Source organism: Electrona antarctica, assembly GCF_951216825.1.
Source record: "Electrona antarctica genome assembly, chromosome: 18".
NCBI classification, from domain to species: domain Eukaryota; kingdom Metazoa; phylum Chordata; class Actinopteri; order Myctophiformes; family Myctophidae; genus Electrona; species Electrona antarctica.
The window spans coordinates 26,289,745-26,307,070 of NC_136799.1; positions in this window are offsets into that span (position 1 = coordinate 26,289,745).

Genomic DNA, 17,326 nt, shown 5'->3' on the forward strand with positions numbered 1-17,326 from the left:
ATGCATTGGGCGTTAAAGTTAAATAACTCAGAAACTACAAAACATTTCAAAGTAAAAAGTTCCAGCATGTGTCTCCACAGTAAGCTGAATTATAAAAAGTGTGAATGGAGTTTCTAGGTGAAAGTGCTTTTTTGACGTGCCAATATCTGCCATTGAGCCCCATTGTAAACTTCTCAAATTTGAAAGCACTATATTTCTAAAACTATGAAACATTTCAAAGATTCCTTTTCAGGCAAACATGTCCACCGTAAGATGAACCTAAGTAGGCTTGAATGGGGTTTCTAGGTGTAAGTATGTAGGACTAGTAGCATGCCAAAGTTTGTGCTATTGCCATTGAGAATGCATTGGGCGTTAAAGTTAAATAACTCAGAAACTACAAAACATTTCAAAGTAAAAAGTTCCAGCATGTGTCTCCACAGTAAGCTGAATTATAAAAAGTTTGAATGGAGTTTCTAGGTGAAAGTGCTTTTTTGACGTGCCAATATCTGCCATTGAGCCCCATTGTAAAATTCTCAGATTTGAAAGCACTATATTTCTAAAACTATGAAACATTTCAAAGATTCCTTTTCAGGCAAACATGTCCACCGTAAGATGAACCTAAGTAGGCTTGAATGGGGTTTCTAGGTGTAAGTATGTAGGACTAGTAGCATGCCAAAGTTTGTGCTATTGCCATTGAGAATGCATTGGGCGTTAAAGTTAAAAAGCTCAGAAACTACAAAACATTTCAAAGTAAAAAGTTCCAGCATGTGTCTCCACAGTAAGCTGAATTATAAAAAGTGTGAATGGAGTTTCTAGGTGAAAGTGCTTTTTTGACGTGCCAATATCTGCCATTGAGCCCCATTGTAAAATTCTCAAATTTGAAAGCACTATATTTCTAAAACTATGAAACATTTCAAAGATTCCTTTTCAGGCAAACATGTCCACCGTAAGATGAACCTAAGTAGGCTTGAATGGGGTTTCTAGGTGTAAGTATGTAGGACTAGTAGCATGCCAAAGTTTGTGCTATTGCCATTGAGAATGCATTGGGCGTTACAGTTAAATAACTCAGAAACTACAAAACATTTCAAAGTAAAAAGTTCCAGCATGTGTCCCCACAGTAAGCTGAATTATAAAAAGTGTGAATGGAGTTTCTAGGTGAAAGTGCTTTTTTGACGTGCCAATATTTGACATTGAGCCCCATTGTAAAATTCTCAAATTTGAAAGCACTATATTTCTAAAACTATGAAACATTTCAAAGATTCCTTTTCAGGAAAACATGTCCACCGTAAGATGAACCTAAGTAGGCTTGAATGGGGTTTCTAGGTGTAAGTATGTAGGACTAGTAGCATGCCAAAGTTTGTGCTATTGCCATTGAGAATGCATTGGGTGTTAAAGTTAAATAACTCAGAAACTACAAAACATTTCAAAGTAAAAAGTTCCAGCATGTGTCCCCACAGTAAGCTGAATTATAAAAAGTGTGAATGGAGTTTCTAGGTGAAAGTGCTTTTTTGACGTGCCAATATCTGCCATTGAGCCCCATTGTAAAATTCTCAAATTTGAAAGCACTATATTTCTAAAACTAAGAAACATTTCAAAGATTCCTTTTCAGGAAAACATGTCCACCGTAAGATGAACCTAAGTAGGCTTGAATGGGGTTTCTAGGTGTAAGTATGTAGGACTAGTAGCATGCCAAAGTTTGTGCTATTGCCATTGAGAATGCATTGGGCGTTAAAGCTAAATAACTCAGAAACTACAAAACATTTCAAAGTAAAAAGTTCCAGCATGTGTCTCCACAGTAAGCTGAATTATAAAACGTGTGAATGGAGTTTCTAGGTGAAAGTTATTTTGACGTGCCACTATCTGCCATTGAGCCCCATTGTAAAATTCTCAAATTTGAAAGCACTATATTTCTAAAACTATGAAACATTTCAAAGATTCCTTTTCAGGCAAACATGTCCACCGTAAGATGAACCTAAGTAGGCTTGAATGGGGTTTCTAGGTGTAAGTATGTAGGACAGGTAGCATGCCAAAGTTTGTGCTATTGCCATTGAGAATGCATTGGGCGTTAAAGTTAAATAACTCAGAAACTACAAAACATTTCAAAGTAAAAAGTTCCAGCATGTGTCCCCACAGTAAGCTGAATTATAAAAAGTGTGAATGGAGTTTCTAGGTGAAAGTGCTTTTTTGACGTGCCAATATTTGACATTGAGCCCCATTGTAAAATTCTCAAATTTGAAAGCACTATATTTCTAAAACTATGAAACATTTCAAAGATTCCTTTTCAGGAAAACATGTCCACCGTAAGATGAACCTAAGTAGGCTTGAATGGGGTTTCTAGGTGTAAGTATGTAGGACTAGTAGCATGCCAAAGTTTGTGCTATTGCCATTGAGAATGCATTGGGCGTTAAAGTTAAATAACTCAGAAACTACAAAACATTTCAAAGTAAAAAGTTCCAGCATGTGTCCCCACAGTAAGCTGAATTATAAAAAGTGTGAATGGAGTTTCTAGGTGAAAGTGCTTTTTTGACGTGCCAATATCTGCCATTGAGCCCCATTGTAAACTTCTCAAATTTGAAAGCACTATATTTCTAAAACTATGAAACATTTCAAAGATTCCTTTTCAGGCAAACATGTCCACCGTAAGATGAACCTAAGTAGGCTTGAATGGGGTTTCTAGGTGTAAGTATGTAGGACTAGTAGCATGCCAAAGTTTGTGCTATTGCCATTGAGAATGCATTGGGCGTTAAAGTTAAATAACTCAGAAACTACAAAACATTTCAAAGTAAAAAGTTCCAGCATGTGTCTCCACAGTAAGATGAATTATAAAAAGTGTGAATGGAGTTTCTAGGTGAAAGTGCTTTTTTGACGTGCCAATATCTGCCATTGAGCCCCATTGTAAAATTCTCAAATTTGAAAGCACTATATTTCTAAAACTAAGAAACATTTCAAAGATTCCTTTTCAGGCAAACATGTCCACCGTAAGATGAACCTAAGTAGGCTTGAATGGGGTTTCTAGGTGTAAGTATGTAGGACTAGTAGCATGCCAAAGTTTGTGCTATTGCCATTGAGAATGCATTGGGCGTTAAAGTTAAATAACTCAGAAACTACAAAACATTTCAAAGTAAAAAGTTCCAGCATGTGTCTCCACAGTAAGCTGAATTATAAAAAGTGTGAATGGAGTTTCTAGGTGAAAGTGCTTTTTTGACGTGCCAATATCTGCCATTGAGCCCCATTGTAAAATTCTCAAATTTGAAAGCACTATATTTCTAAAACTATGAAACATTTCAAAGATTCCTTTTCAGGCAAACATGTCCACCGTAAGATGAACCTAAGTAGGCTTGAATGGGGTTTCTAGGTGTAAGTATGTAGGACTAGTAGCATGCCAAAGTTTGTGCTATTGCCATTGAGAATGCATTGGGCGTTAAAGTTAAATAACTCAGAAACTACAAAACATTTCAAAGTAAAAAGTTCCAGCATGTGTCCCCACAGTAAGCTGAATTATAAAAAGTGTGAATGGAGTTTCTAGGTGAAAGTGCTTTTTTGACGTGCCAATATCTGCCATTGAGCCCCATTGTAAAATTCTCAAATTTGAAAGCACTATATTTCTAAAACTAAGAAACATTTCAAAGATTCCTTTTCAGGAAAACATGTCCACCGTAAGATGAACCTAAGTAGGCTTGAATGGGGTTTCTAGGTGTAAGTATGTAGGACTAGTAGCATGCCAAAGTTTGTGCTATTGCCATTGAGAATGCATTGGGCGTTAAAGTTAAATAACTCAGAAACTACAAAACATTTCAAAGTAAAAAGTTCCAGCATGTGTCCCCACAGTAAGATGAATTATAAAAAGTGTGAATGGAGTTTCTAGGTGAAAGTGCTTTTTTGACGTGCCAATATCTGCCATTGAGCCCCATTGTAAAATTCTCAAATTTGAAAGCACTATATTTCTAAAACTAAGAAACATTTCAAAGATTCCTTTTCAGGAAAACATGTCCACCGTAAGATGAACCTAAGTAGGCTTGAATGGGGTTTCTAGGTGTAAGTATGTAGGACTAGTAGCATGCCAAAGTTTGTGCTATTGCCATTGAGAATGCATTGGGCGTTAAAGTTAAATAACTCAGAAACTACAAAACATTTCAAAGTAAAAAGTTCCAGCATGTGTCCCCACAGTAAGCTGAATTATAAAAAGTGTGAATGGAGTTTCTAGGTGAAAGTGCTTTTTTGACGTGCCAATATCTGCCATTGAGCCCCATTGTAAAATTCTCAAATTTGAAAGCACTATATTTCTAAAACTAAGAAACATTTCAAAGATTCCTTTTCAGGAAAACATGTCCACCGTAAGATGAACCTAAGTAGGCTTGAATGGGGTTTCTAGGTGTAAGTATGTAGGACTAGTAGCATGCCAAAGTTTGTGCTATTGCCATTGAGAATGCATTGGGCGTTAAAGCTAAATAACTCAGAAACTACAAAACATTTCAAAGTAAAAAGTTCCAGCATGTGTCTCCACAGTAAGCTGAATTATAAAACGTGTGAATGGAGTTTCTAGGTGAAAGTTATTTTGACGTGCCACTATCTGCCATTATAAATTTCTCACATTTAAAGCACTATATTTCTAAAACTATGAAACATTTCAAAGATTCCTTTTCAGGCAAACATGTCCACCGTAAGATGAACCTAAGTAGGCTTGAATGGGGTTTCTAGGTGTAAGTATGTAGGACTAGTAGCATGCCAAAGTTTGTGCTATTGCCATTGAGAATGCATTGGGCGTTACAGTTAAATAACTCAGAAACTACAAAACATTTCAAAGTAAAAAGTTCCAGCATGTGTCTCCACAGTAAGCTGAATTATAAAAAGTGTGAATGGAGTTTCTAGGTGAAAGTGCTTTTTTGACGTGCCAATATCTGCCATTGAGCCCCATTGTAAAATTCTCAAATTTGAAAGCACTATATTTCTAAAACTATGAAACATTTCAAAGATTCCTTTTCAGGCAAACATGTCCACCGTAAGATGAACCTAAGTAGGCTTGAATGGGGTTTCTAGGTGTAAGTATGTAGGACTAGTAGCATGCCAAAGTTTGTGCTATTGCCATTGAGAATGCATTGGGCGTTACAGTTAAATAACTCAGAAACTACAAAACATTTCAAAGTAAAAAGTTCCAGCATGTGTCCCCACAGTAAGCTGAATTATAAAAAGTGTGAATGGAGTTTCTAGGTGAAAGTGCTTTTTTGACGTGCCAATATTTGACATTGAGCCCCATTGTAAAATTCTCAAATTTGAAAGCACTATATTTCTAAAACTATGAAACATTTCAAAGATTCCTTTTCAGGAAAACATGTCCACCGTAAGATGAACCTAAGTAGGCTTGAATGGGGTTTCTAGGTGTAAGTATGTAGGACTAGTAGCATGCCAAAGTTTGTGCTATTGCCATTGAGAATGCATTGGGTGTTAAAGTTAAATAACTCAGAAACTACAAAACATTTCAAAGTAAAAAGTTCCAGCATGTGTCCCCACAGTAAGCTGAATTATAAAAAGTGTGAATGGAGTTTCTAGGTGAAAGTGCTTTTTTGACGTGCCAATATCTGCCATTGAGCCCCATTGTAAAATTCTCAAATTTGAAAGCACTATATTTCTAAAACTAAGAAACATTTCAAAGATTCCTTTTCAGGAAAACATGTCCACCGTAAGATGAACCTAAGTAGGCTTGAATGGGGTTTCTAGGTGTAAGTATGTAGGACTAGTAGCATGCCAAAGTTTGTGCTATTGCCATTGAGAATGCATTGGGCGTTAAAGCTAAATAACTCAGAAACTACAAAACATTTCAAAGTAAAAAGTTCCAGCATGTGTCTCCACAGTAAGCTGAATTATAAAACGTGTGAATGGAGTTTCTAGGTGAAAGTTATTTTGACGTGCCACTATCTGCCATTGAGCCCCATTGTAAAATTCTCAAATTTGAAAGCACTATATTTCTAAAACTATGAAACATTTCAAAGATTCCTTTTCAGGCAAACATGTCCACCGTAAGATGAACCTAAGTAGGCTTGAATGGGGTTTCTAGGTGTAAGTATGTAGGACAGGTAGCATGCCAAAGTTTGTGCTATTGCCATTGAGAATGCATTGGGCGTTAAAGTTAAATAACTCAGAAACTACAAAACATTTCAAAGTAAAAAGTTCCAGCATGTGTCCCCACAGTAAGCTGAATTATAAAAAGTGTGAATGGAGTTTCTAGGTGAAAGTGCTTTTTTGACGTGCCAATATTTGACATTGAGCACCATTGTAAAATTCTCAAATTTGAAAGCACTATATTTCTAAAACTATGAAACATTTCAAAGATTCCTTTTCAGGAAAACATGTCCACCGTAAGATGAACCTAAGTAGGCTTGAATGGGGTTTCTAGGTGTAAGTATGTAGGACTAGTAGCATGCCAAAGTTTGTGCTATTGCCATTGAGAATGCATTGGGCGTTAAAGTTAAATAACTCAGAAACTACAAAACATTTCAAAGTAAAAAGTTCCAGCATGTGTCCCCACAGTAAGCTGAATTATAAAAAGTGTGAATGGAGTTTCTAGGTGAAAGTGCTTTTTTGACGTGCCAATATCTGCCATTGAGCCCCATTGTAAACTTCTCAAATTTGAAAGCACTATATTTCTAAAACTATGAAACATTTCAAAGATTCCTTTTCAGGCAAACATGTCCACCGTAAGATGAACCTAAGTAGGCTTGAATGGGGTTTCTAGGTGTAAGTATGTAGGACTAGTAGCATGCCAAAGTTTGTGCTATTGCCATTGAGAATGCATTGGGCGTTAAAGTTAAATAACTCAGAAACTACAAAACATTTCAAAGTAAAAAGTTCCAGCATGTGTCTCCACAGTAAGATGAATTATAAAAAGTGTGAATGGAGTTTCTAGGTGAAAGTGCTTTTTTGACGTGCCAATATCTGCCATTGAGCCCCATTGTAAAATTCTCAAATTTGAAAGCACTATATTTCTAAAACTAAGAAACATTTCAAAGATTCCTTTTCAGGCAAACATGTCCACCGTAAGATGAACCTAAGTAGGCTTGAATGGGGTTTCTAGGTGTAAGTATGTAGGACTAGTAGCATGCCAAAGTTTGTGCTATTGCCATTGAGAATGCATTGGGCGTTAAAGTTAAATAACTCAGAAACTACAAAACATTTCAAAGTAAAAAGTTCCAGCATGTGTCTCCACAGTAAGCTGAATTATAAAAAGTGTGAATGGAGTTTCTAGGTGAAAGTGCTTTTTTGACGTGCCAATATCTGCCATTGAGCCCCATTGTAAAATTCTCAAATTTGAAAGCACTATATTTCTAAAACTATGAAACATTTCAAAGATTCCTTTTCAGGCAAACATGTCCACCGTAAGATGAACCTAAGTAGGCTTGAATGGGGTTTCTAGGTGTAAGTATGTAGGACTAGTAGCATGCCAAAGTTTGTGCTATTGCCATTGAGAATGCATTGGGCGTTAAAGTTAAATAACTCAGAAACTACAAAACATTTCAAAGTAAAAAGTTCCAGCATGTGTCCCCACAGTAAGCTGAATTATAAAAAGTGTGAATGGAGTTTCTAGGTGAAAGTGCTTTTTTGACGTGCCAATATCTGCCATTGAGCCCCATTGTAAAATTCTCAAATTTGAAAGCACTATATTTCTAAAACTAAGAAACATTTCAAAGATTCCTTTTCAGGAAAACATGTCCACCGTAAGATGAACCTAAGTAGGCTTGAATGGGGTTTCTAGGTGTAAGTATGTAGGACTAGTAGCATGCCAAAGTTTGTGCTATTGCCATTGAGAATGCATTGGGCGTTAAAGTTAAATAACTCAGAAACTACAAAACATTTCAAAGTAAAAAGTTCCAGCATGTGTCCCCACAGTAAGATGAATTATAAAAAGTGTGAATGGAGTTTCTAGGTGAAAGTGCTTTTTTGACGTGCCAATATCTGCCATTGAGCCCCATTGTAAAATTCTCAAATTTGAAAGCACTATATTTCTAAAACTAAGAAACATTTCAAAGATTCCTTTTCAGGAAAACATGTCCACCGTAAGATGAACCTAAGTAGGCTTGAATGGGGTTTCTAGGTGTAAGTATGTAGGACTAGTAGCATGCCAAAGTTTGTGCTATTGCCATTGAGAATGCATTGGGCGTTAAAGTTAAATAACTCAGAAACTACAAAACATTTCAAAGTAAAAAGTTCCAGCATGTGTCCCCACAGTAAGCTGAATTATAAAAAGTGTGAATGGAGTTTCTAGGTGAAAGTGCTTTTTTGACGTGCCAATATCTGCCATTGAGCCCCATTGTAAAATTCTCAAATTTGAAAGCACTATATTTCTAAAACTAAGAAACATTTCAAAGATTCCTTTTCAGGAAAACATGTCCACCGTAAGATGAACCTAAGTAGGCTTGAATGGGGTTTCTAGGTGTAAGTATGTAGGACTAGTAGCATGCCAAAGTTTGTGCTATTGCCATTGAGAATGCATTGGGCGTTAAAGCTAAATAACTCAGAAACTACAAAACATTTCAAAGTAAAAAGTTCCAGCATGTGTCTCCACAGTAAGCTGAATTATAAAACGTGTGAATGGAGTTTCTAGGTGAAAGTTATTTTGACGTGCCACTATCTGCCATTATAAATTTCTCACATTTAAAGCACTATATTTCTAAAACTATGAAACATTTCAAAGATTCCTTTTCAGGCAAACATGTCCACCGTAAGATGAACCTAAATAGGTTTGAATGGGGATTCTAGGTGTAAGTATGTAGGACTAGTAGCATGCCAAAGTTATAATTTTTTTCGGACGGCATACTATAGCATGTCGTTTTTCGTGATTTTGGACTATTTGAAAAAAAGATGAAAATCATGAAAAAACGACATACTATAGTTCATGGCTTCGGACGGCATACTATAGCATGTCGTTTTTCATGATTTTGGAGGATTTGAAAAAAAGATGAAAATCATGAAAAAACGACATACTATAGTCCATGGTTTGGGACGGCATAATATATTATGTCATATTTTCATGATTTTGGGACACTATGTCAGAGCCAGGACTTGAACCTGCAGGCTCCTGATTACCAGGCAGGCTCTGTACCCAGTGAGCCACTGTGCATGCTGTTCTTATAAGGCCGAATAGATAATGACAGAATAGCCAGAGACTTGTTTCCATTGTGGTTCATAAACATTCGAGCGTCTAGAGATAAACAACAGCAAAAGAAACAATAGACAAATCTCCTGTTATTTTATTTTTTGTATTTTATTTTTGTATCAATGTTGTACTCAAAGGGAACAGCAGACTGCATTGTGGCAGGTAGCAAGTAGATCAGTGACTTGGCACACTGGATGCATGATCTGGAGATAGTGGGTTCAAACCCCACTCAAATCTTTACTTGACAAAATCTGCCATTGACCCCCATTCTGAATTTCTCAAATTTAAAAGCACTATATTTCTAAAACTATGAAACATTTCAAAGATTCCTTTTCAGGCAAACATGTCCACCGTAAGATGAACCTAAGTAGGCTTGAATGGGGTTTCTAGGTGTAAGTATGTAGGACTAGTAGCATGCCAAAGTTTGTGCTATTGCCATTGAGAATGCATTGGGCGTTAAAGTTAAATAACTCAGAAACTACAAAACATTTCAAAGTAAAAAGTTCCAGCATGTGTCTCCACAGTAAGCTGAATTATAAAAAGTTTGAATGGAGTTTCTAGGTGAAAGTGCTTTTTTGACGTGCCAATATCTGCCATTGAGCCCCATTGTAAACTTCTCAAATTTGAAAGCACTATATTTCTAAAACTATGAAACATTTCAAAGATTCCTTTTCAGGCAAACATGTCCACCGTAAGATGAACCTAAGTAGGCTTGAATGGGGTTTCTAGGTGTAAGTATGTAGGACTAGTAGCATGCCAAAGTTTGTGCTATTGCCATTGAGAATGCATTGGGCGTTAAAGTTAAATAACTCAGAAACTACAAAACATTTCAAAGTAAAAAGTTCCAGCATGTGTCCCCACAGTAAGCTGAATTATAAAAAGTGTGAATGGAGTTTCTAGGTGAAAGTGCTTTTTTGACATGCCAATATCTGCCATTGAGCCCCATTGTAAAATTATCAAATTTGAAAGCACTATATTTCTAAAACTTTGAAACATTTCAAAGATTCCTTTTCAGGCAAACATGTCCACCGTAAGATGAACCTAAGTAGGCTTGAATGGGGGTTCTAGGTGTAAGTATGTAGGACTAGTAGCATGCCAAAGTTTGTGCTATTGCCATTGAGAATGCATTGGGCGTTAAAGTTAAATAACTCAGAAACTACAAAACATTTCAAAGTAAAAAGTTCCAGCATGTGTCTCCACAGTAAGCTGAATTATAAAAAGTGTGAATGGAGTTTCTAGGTGAAAGTGCTTTTTTGACGTGCCAATATCTGCCATTGAGCCCCATTGTAAACTTCTCAAATTTGAAAGCACTATATTTCTAAAACTATGAAACATTTCAAAGATTCCTTTTCAGGCAAACATGTCCACCGTAAGATGAACCTAAGTAGGCTTGAATGGGGTTTCTAGGTGTAAGTATGTAGGACTAGTAGCATGCCAAAGTTTGTGCTATTGCCATTGAGAATGCATTGGGCGTTAAAGTTAAATAACTCAGAAACTACAAAACATTTCAAAGTAAAAAGTTCCAGCATGTGTCTCCACAGTAAGCTGAATTATAAAAAGTGTGAATGGAGTTTCTAGGTGAAAGTGCTTTTTTGACGTGCTAATATCTGCCATTGAGCCCCATTGTAAACTTCTCAAATTTGAAAGCACTATATTTCTAAAACTATGAAACATTTCAAAGATTCCTTTTCAGGCAAACATGTCCACCGTAAGATGAACCTAAGTAGGCTTGAATGGGGTTTCTAGGTGTAAGTATGTAGGACTAGTAGCATGCCAAAGTTTGTGCTATTGCCATTGAGAATGCATTGGGCGTTAAAGTTAAATAACTCAGAAACTACAAAACATTTCAAAGTAAAAAGTTCCAGCATGTGTCCCCACAGTAAGCTGAATTATAAAAAGTGTGAATGGAGTTTCTAGGTGAAAGTGCTTTTTTGACGTGCCAATATCTGCCATTGAGCCCCATTGTAAAATTATCAAATTTGAAAGCACTATATTTCTAAAACTTTGAAACATTTCAAAGATTCCTTTTCAGGCAAACATGTCCACCGTAAGATGAACCTAAGTAGGCTTGAATGGGGTTTCTAGGTGTAAGTATGTAGGACTAGTAGCATGCCAAAGTTTGTGCTATTGCCATTGAGAATGCATTGGGCGTTAAAGTTAAATAACTCAGAAACTACAAAACATTTCAAAGTAAAAAGTTCCAGCATGTGTCTCCACTGTAAGCTGAATTATAAAAAGTGTGAATGGAGTTTCTAGGTGAAAGTGCTTTTTTGACGTGTCAATATCTGCCATTGAGCCCCATTGTAAACTTCTCAAATTTGAAAGCACTATATTTCTAAAACTATGAAACATTTCAAAGATTCCTTTTCAGGCAAACATGTCCACCGTAAGATGAACCTAAGTAGGCTTGAATGGGGTTTCTAGGTGTAAGTATGTAGGACTAGTAGCATGCCAAAGTTTGTGCTATTGCCATTGAGAATGCATTGGGCGTTAAAGTTAAATAACTCAGAAACTACAAAACATTTCAAAGTAAAAAGTTCCAGCATGTGTCTCCACAGTAAGCTGAATTATAAAAAGTTTGAATGGAGTTTCTAGGTGAAAGTGCTTTTTTGACGTGCCAATATCTGCCATTGAGCCCCATTGTAAAATTATCAAATTTGAAAGCATTATATTTCTAAAACTATGAAACATTTCAAAGATTCCTTTTCAGGCAAACATGTCCACCTTAAGATGAACCTAAGTAGGCTTGAATGGGGTTTCTAGGTGTAAGTATGTAGGACTAGTAGCATGCCAAAGTTTGTGCTATTGCCATTGAGAATGCATTGGGAGTTAAAGTTAAATAACTCAGAAACTACAAAACATTTCAAAGTAAAAAGTTCCAGCATGTGTCTTTACAGTAAGCTGAATTATAAAAAGTGTGAATGGAGTTTCTAGGTGAAAGTGCTTTTTTGACGTGCCAATATCTGCCATTGAGCCCCATTGTAAACTTCTCAAATTTGAAAGCACTATATTTCTAAAACTATGAAACATTTCAAAGATTCCTTTTCAGGCAAACATGTCCACCGTAAGATGAACCTAAGTAGGCTTGAATGGGGTTTCTAGGTGTAAGTATGTAGGACTAGTAGCATGCCAACGTTTGTGCTATTGCCATTGAGAATGCATTGGGCGTTAAAGTTAAATAACTCAGAAACTACAAAACATTTCAAAGTAAAAAGTTCCAGCATGTGTCTCCACAGTAAGCTGAATTATAAAAAGTGTGAATGGAGTTTCTAGGTGAAAGTGCTTTTTTGACGTGCCAATATCTGCCATTGAGCCCCATTGTAAAATTCTCAGATTTGAAAGCACTATATTTCTAAAACTATGAAACATTTCAAAGATTCCTTTTCAGGCAAACATGTCCACCGTAAGATGAACCTAAGTAGGCTTGAATGGGGTTTCTAGGTGTAAGTATGTAGGACTAGTAGCATGCCAAAGTTTGTGCTATTGCCATTGAGAATGCATTGGGCGTTAAAGTTAAATAACTCAGAAACTACAAAACATTTCAAAGTAAAAAGTTCCAGCATGTGTCCCCACAGTAAGCTGAATTATAAAAAGTGTGAATGGAGTTTCTAGGTGAAAGTGCTTTTTTGACGTGCCAATATTTGACATTGAGCCCCATTGTAAAATTCTCAAATTTGAAAGCACTATATTTCTAAAACTATGAAACATTTCAAAGATTCCTTTTCAGGAAAACATGTCCACCGTAAGATGAACCTAAGTAGGCTTGAATGGGGTTTCTAGGTGTAAGTATGTAGGACTAGTAGCATGCCAAAGTTTGTGCTATTGCCATTGAGAATGCATTGGGCGTTAAAGTTAAATAACTCAGAAACTACAAAACATTTCAAAGTAAAAAGTTCCAGCATGTGTCCCCACAGTAAGATGAATTATAAAAAGTGTGAATGGAGTTTCTAGGTGAAAGTGCTTTTTTGACGTGCCAATATCTGCCATTGAGCCCCATTGTAAAATTCTCAAATTTGAAAGCACTATATTTCTAAAACTAAGAAACATTTCAAAGATTCCTTTTCAGGCAAACATGTCCACCGTAAGATGAACCTAAGTAGGCTTGAATGGGGTTTCTAGGTGTAAGTATGTAGGACTAGTAGCATGCCAAAGTTTGTGCTATTGCCATTGAGAATGCATTGGGCGTTAAAGTTAAATAACTCAGAAACTACAAAACATTTCAAAGTAAAAAGTTCCAGCATGTGTCTCCACAGTAAGCTGAATTATAAAAAGTGTGAATGGAGTTTCTAGGTGAAAGTGCTTTTTTGACGTGCCAATATCTGCCATTGAGCCCCATTGTAAAATTCTCAAATTTGAAAGCACTATATTTCTAAAACTATGAAACATTTCAAAGATTCCTTTTCAGGCAAACATGTCCACCGTAAGATGAACCTAAGTAGGCTTGAATGGGGTTTCTAGGTGTAAGTATGTAGGACTAGTAGCATGCCAAAGTTTGTGCTATTGCCATTGAGAATGCATTGGGCGTTAAAGTTAAATAACTCAGAAACTACAAAACATTTCAAAGTAAAAAGTTCCAGCATGTGTCTTTACAGTAAGCTGAATTATAAAAAGTGTGAATGGAGTTTCTAGGTGAAAGTGCTTTTTTGACGTGCCAATATCTGCCATTGAGCCCCATTGTAAACTTCTCAAATTTGAAAGCACTATATTTCTAAAACTATGAAACATTTCAAAGATTCCTTTTCAGGCAAACATGTCCACCGTAAGATGAACCTAAGTAGGCTTGAATGGGGTTTCTAGGTGTAAGTATGTAGGACTAGTAGCATGCCAACGTTTGTGCTATTGCCATTGAGAATGCATTGGGCGTTAAAGTTAAATAACTCAGAAACTACAAAACATTTCAAAGTAAAAAGTTCCAGCATGTGTCTCCACAGTAAGCTGAATTATAAAAAGTGTGAATGGAGTTTCTAGGTGAAAGTGCTTTTTTGACGTGCCAATATCTGCCATTGAGCCCCATTGTAAAATTCTCAGATTTGAAAGCACTATATTTCTAAAACTATGAAACATTTCAAAGATTCCTTTTCAGGCAAACATGTCCACCGTAAGATGAACCTAAGTAGGCTTGAATGGGGTTTCTAGGTGTAAGTATGTAGGACTAGTAGCATGCCAAAGTTTGTGCTATTGCCATTGAGAATGCATTGGGCGTTAAAGTTAAATAACTCAGAAACTACAAAACATTTCAAAGTAAAAAGTTCCAGCATGTGTCCCCACAGTAAGCTGAATTATAAAAAGTGTGAATGGAGTTTCTAGGTGAAAGTGCTTTTTTGACGTGCCAATATTTGACATTGAGCCCCATTGTAAAATTCTCAAATTTGAAAGCACTATATTTCTAAAACTATGAAACATTTCAAAGATTCCTTTTCAGGAAAACATGTCCACCGTAAGATGAACCTAAGTAGGCTTGAATGGGGTTTCTAGGTGTAAGTATGTAGGACTAGTAGCATGCCAAAGTTTGTGCTATTGCCATTGAGAATGCATTGGGCGTTAAAGTTAAATAACTCAGAAACTACAAAACATTTCAAAGTAAAAAGTTCCAGCATGTGTCCCCACAGTAAGATGAATTATAAAAAGTGTGAATGGAGTTTCTAGGTGAAAGTGCTTTTTTGACGTGCCAATATCTGCCATTGAGCCCCATTGTAAAATTCTCAAATTTGAAAGCACTATATTTCTAAAACTAAGAAACATTTCAAAGATTCCTTTTCAGGCAAACATGTCCACCGTAAGATGAACCTAAGTAGGCTTGAATGGGGTTTCTAGGTGTAAGTATGTAGGACTAGTAGCATGCCAAAGTTTGTGCTATTGCCATTGAGAATGCATTGGGCGTTAAAGTTAAATAACTCAGAAACTACAAAACATTTCAAAGTAAAAAGTTCCAGCATGTGTCTCCACAGTAAGCTGAATTATAAAAAGTGTGAATGGAGTTTCTAGGTGAAAGTGCTTTTTTGACGTGCCAATATCTGCCATTGAGCCCCATTGTAAAATTCTCAAATTTGAAAGCACTATATTTCTAAAACTATGAAACATTTCAAAGATTCCTTTTCAGGCAAACATGTCCACCGTAAGATGAACCTAAGTAGGCTTGAATGGGGTTTCTAGGTGTAAGTATGTAGGACTAGTAGCATGCCAAAGTTTGTGCTATTGCCATTGAGAATGCATTGGGCGTTAAAGTTAAATAACTCAGAAACTACAAAACATTTCAAAGTAAAAAGTTCCAGCATGTGTCCCCACAGTAAGCTGAATTATAAAAAGTGTGAATGGAGTTTCTAGGTGAAAGTGCTTTTTTGACGTGCCAATATCTGCCATTGAGCCCCATTGTAAAATTCTCAAATTTGAAAGCACTATATTTCTAAAACTAAGAAACATTTCAAAGATTCCTTTTCAGGAAAACATGTCCACCGTAAGATGAACCTAAGTAGGCTTGAATGGGGTTTCTAGGTGTAAGTATGTAGGACTAGTAGCATGCCAAAGTTTGTGCTATTGCCATTGAGAATGCATTGGGCGTTAAAGTTAAATAACTCAGAAACTACAAAACATTTCAAAGTAAAAAGTTCCAGCATGTGTCCCCACAGTAAGATGAATTATAAAAAGTGTGAATGGAGTTTCTAGGTGAAAGTGCTTTTTTGACGTGCCAATATCTGCCATTGAGCCCCATTGTAAAATTCTCAGATTTGAAAGCACTATATTTCTAAAACTATGAAACATTTCAAAGATTCCTTTTCAGGCAAACATGTCCACCGTAAGATGAACCTAAGTAGGCTTGAATGGGGTTTCTAGGTGTAAGTATGTAGGACTAGTAGCATGCCAAAGTTTGTGCTATTGCCATTGAGAATGCATTGGGCGTTAAAGTTAAATAACTCAGAAACTACAAAACATTTCAAAGTAAAAAGTTCCAGCATGTGTCCCCACAGTAAGCTGAATTATAAAAAGTGTGAATGGAGTTTCTAGGTGAAAGTGCTTTTTTGACGTGCCAATATTTGACATTGAGCCCCATTGTAAAATTCTCAAATTTGAAAGCACTATATTTCTAAAACTATGAAACATTTCAAAGATTCCTTTTCAGGAAAACATGTCCACCGTAAGATGAACCTAAGTAGGCTTGAATGGGGTTTCTAGGTGTAAGTATGTAGGACTAGTAGCATGCCAAAGTTTGTGCTATTGCCATTGAGAATGCATTGGGCGTTAAAGTTAAATAACTCAGAAACTACAAAACATTTCAAAGTAAAAAGTTCCAGCATGTGTCCCCACAGTAAGATGAATTATAAAAAGTGTGAATGGAGTTTCTAGGTGAAAGTGCTTTTTTGACGTGCCAATATCTGCCATTGAGCCCCATTGTAAAATTCTCAAATTTGAAAGCACTATATTTCTAAAACTAAGAAACATTTCAAAGATTCCTTTTCAGGCAAACATGTCCACCGTAAGATGAACCTAAGTAGGCTTGAATGGGGTTTCTAGGTGTAAGTATGTAGGACTAGTAGCATGCCAAAGTTTGTGCTATTGCCATTGAGAATGCATTGGGCGTTAAAGTTAAATAACTCAGAAACTACAAAACATTTCAAAGTAAAAAGTTCCAGCATGTGTCTCCACAGTAAGCTGAATTATAAAAAGTGTGAATGGAGTTTCTAGGTGAAAGTGCTTTTTTGACGTGCCAATATCTGCCATTGAGCCCCATTGTAAAATTCTCAAATTTGAAAGCACTATATTTCTAAAACTATGAAACATTTCAAAGATTCCTTTTCAGGCAAACATGTCCACCGTAAGATGAACCTAAGTAGGCTTGAATGGGGTTTCTAGGTGTAAGTATGTAGGACTAGTAGCATGCCAAAGTTTGTGCTATTGCCATTGAGAATGCATTGGGCGTTAAAGTTAAATAACTCAGAAACTACAAAACATTTCAAAGTAAAAAGTTCCAGCATGTGTCCCCACAGTAAGCTGAATTATAAAAAGTGTGAATGGAGTTTCTAGGTGAAAGTGCTTTTTTGACGTGCCAATATCTGCCATTGAGCCCCATTGTAAAATTCTCAAATTTGAAAGCACTATATTTCTAAAACTAAGAAACATTTCAAAGATTCCTTTTCAGGAAAACATGTCCACCGTAAGATGAACCTAAGTAGGCTTGAATGGGGTTTCTAGGTGTAAGTATGT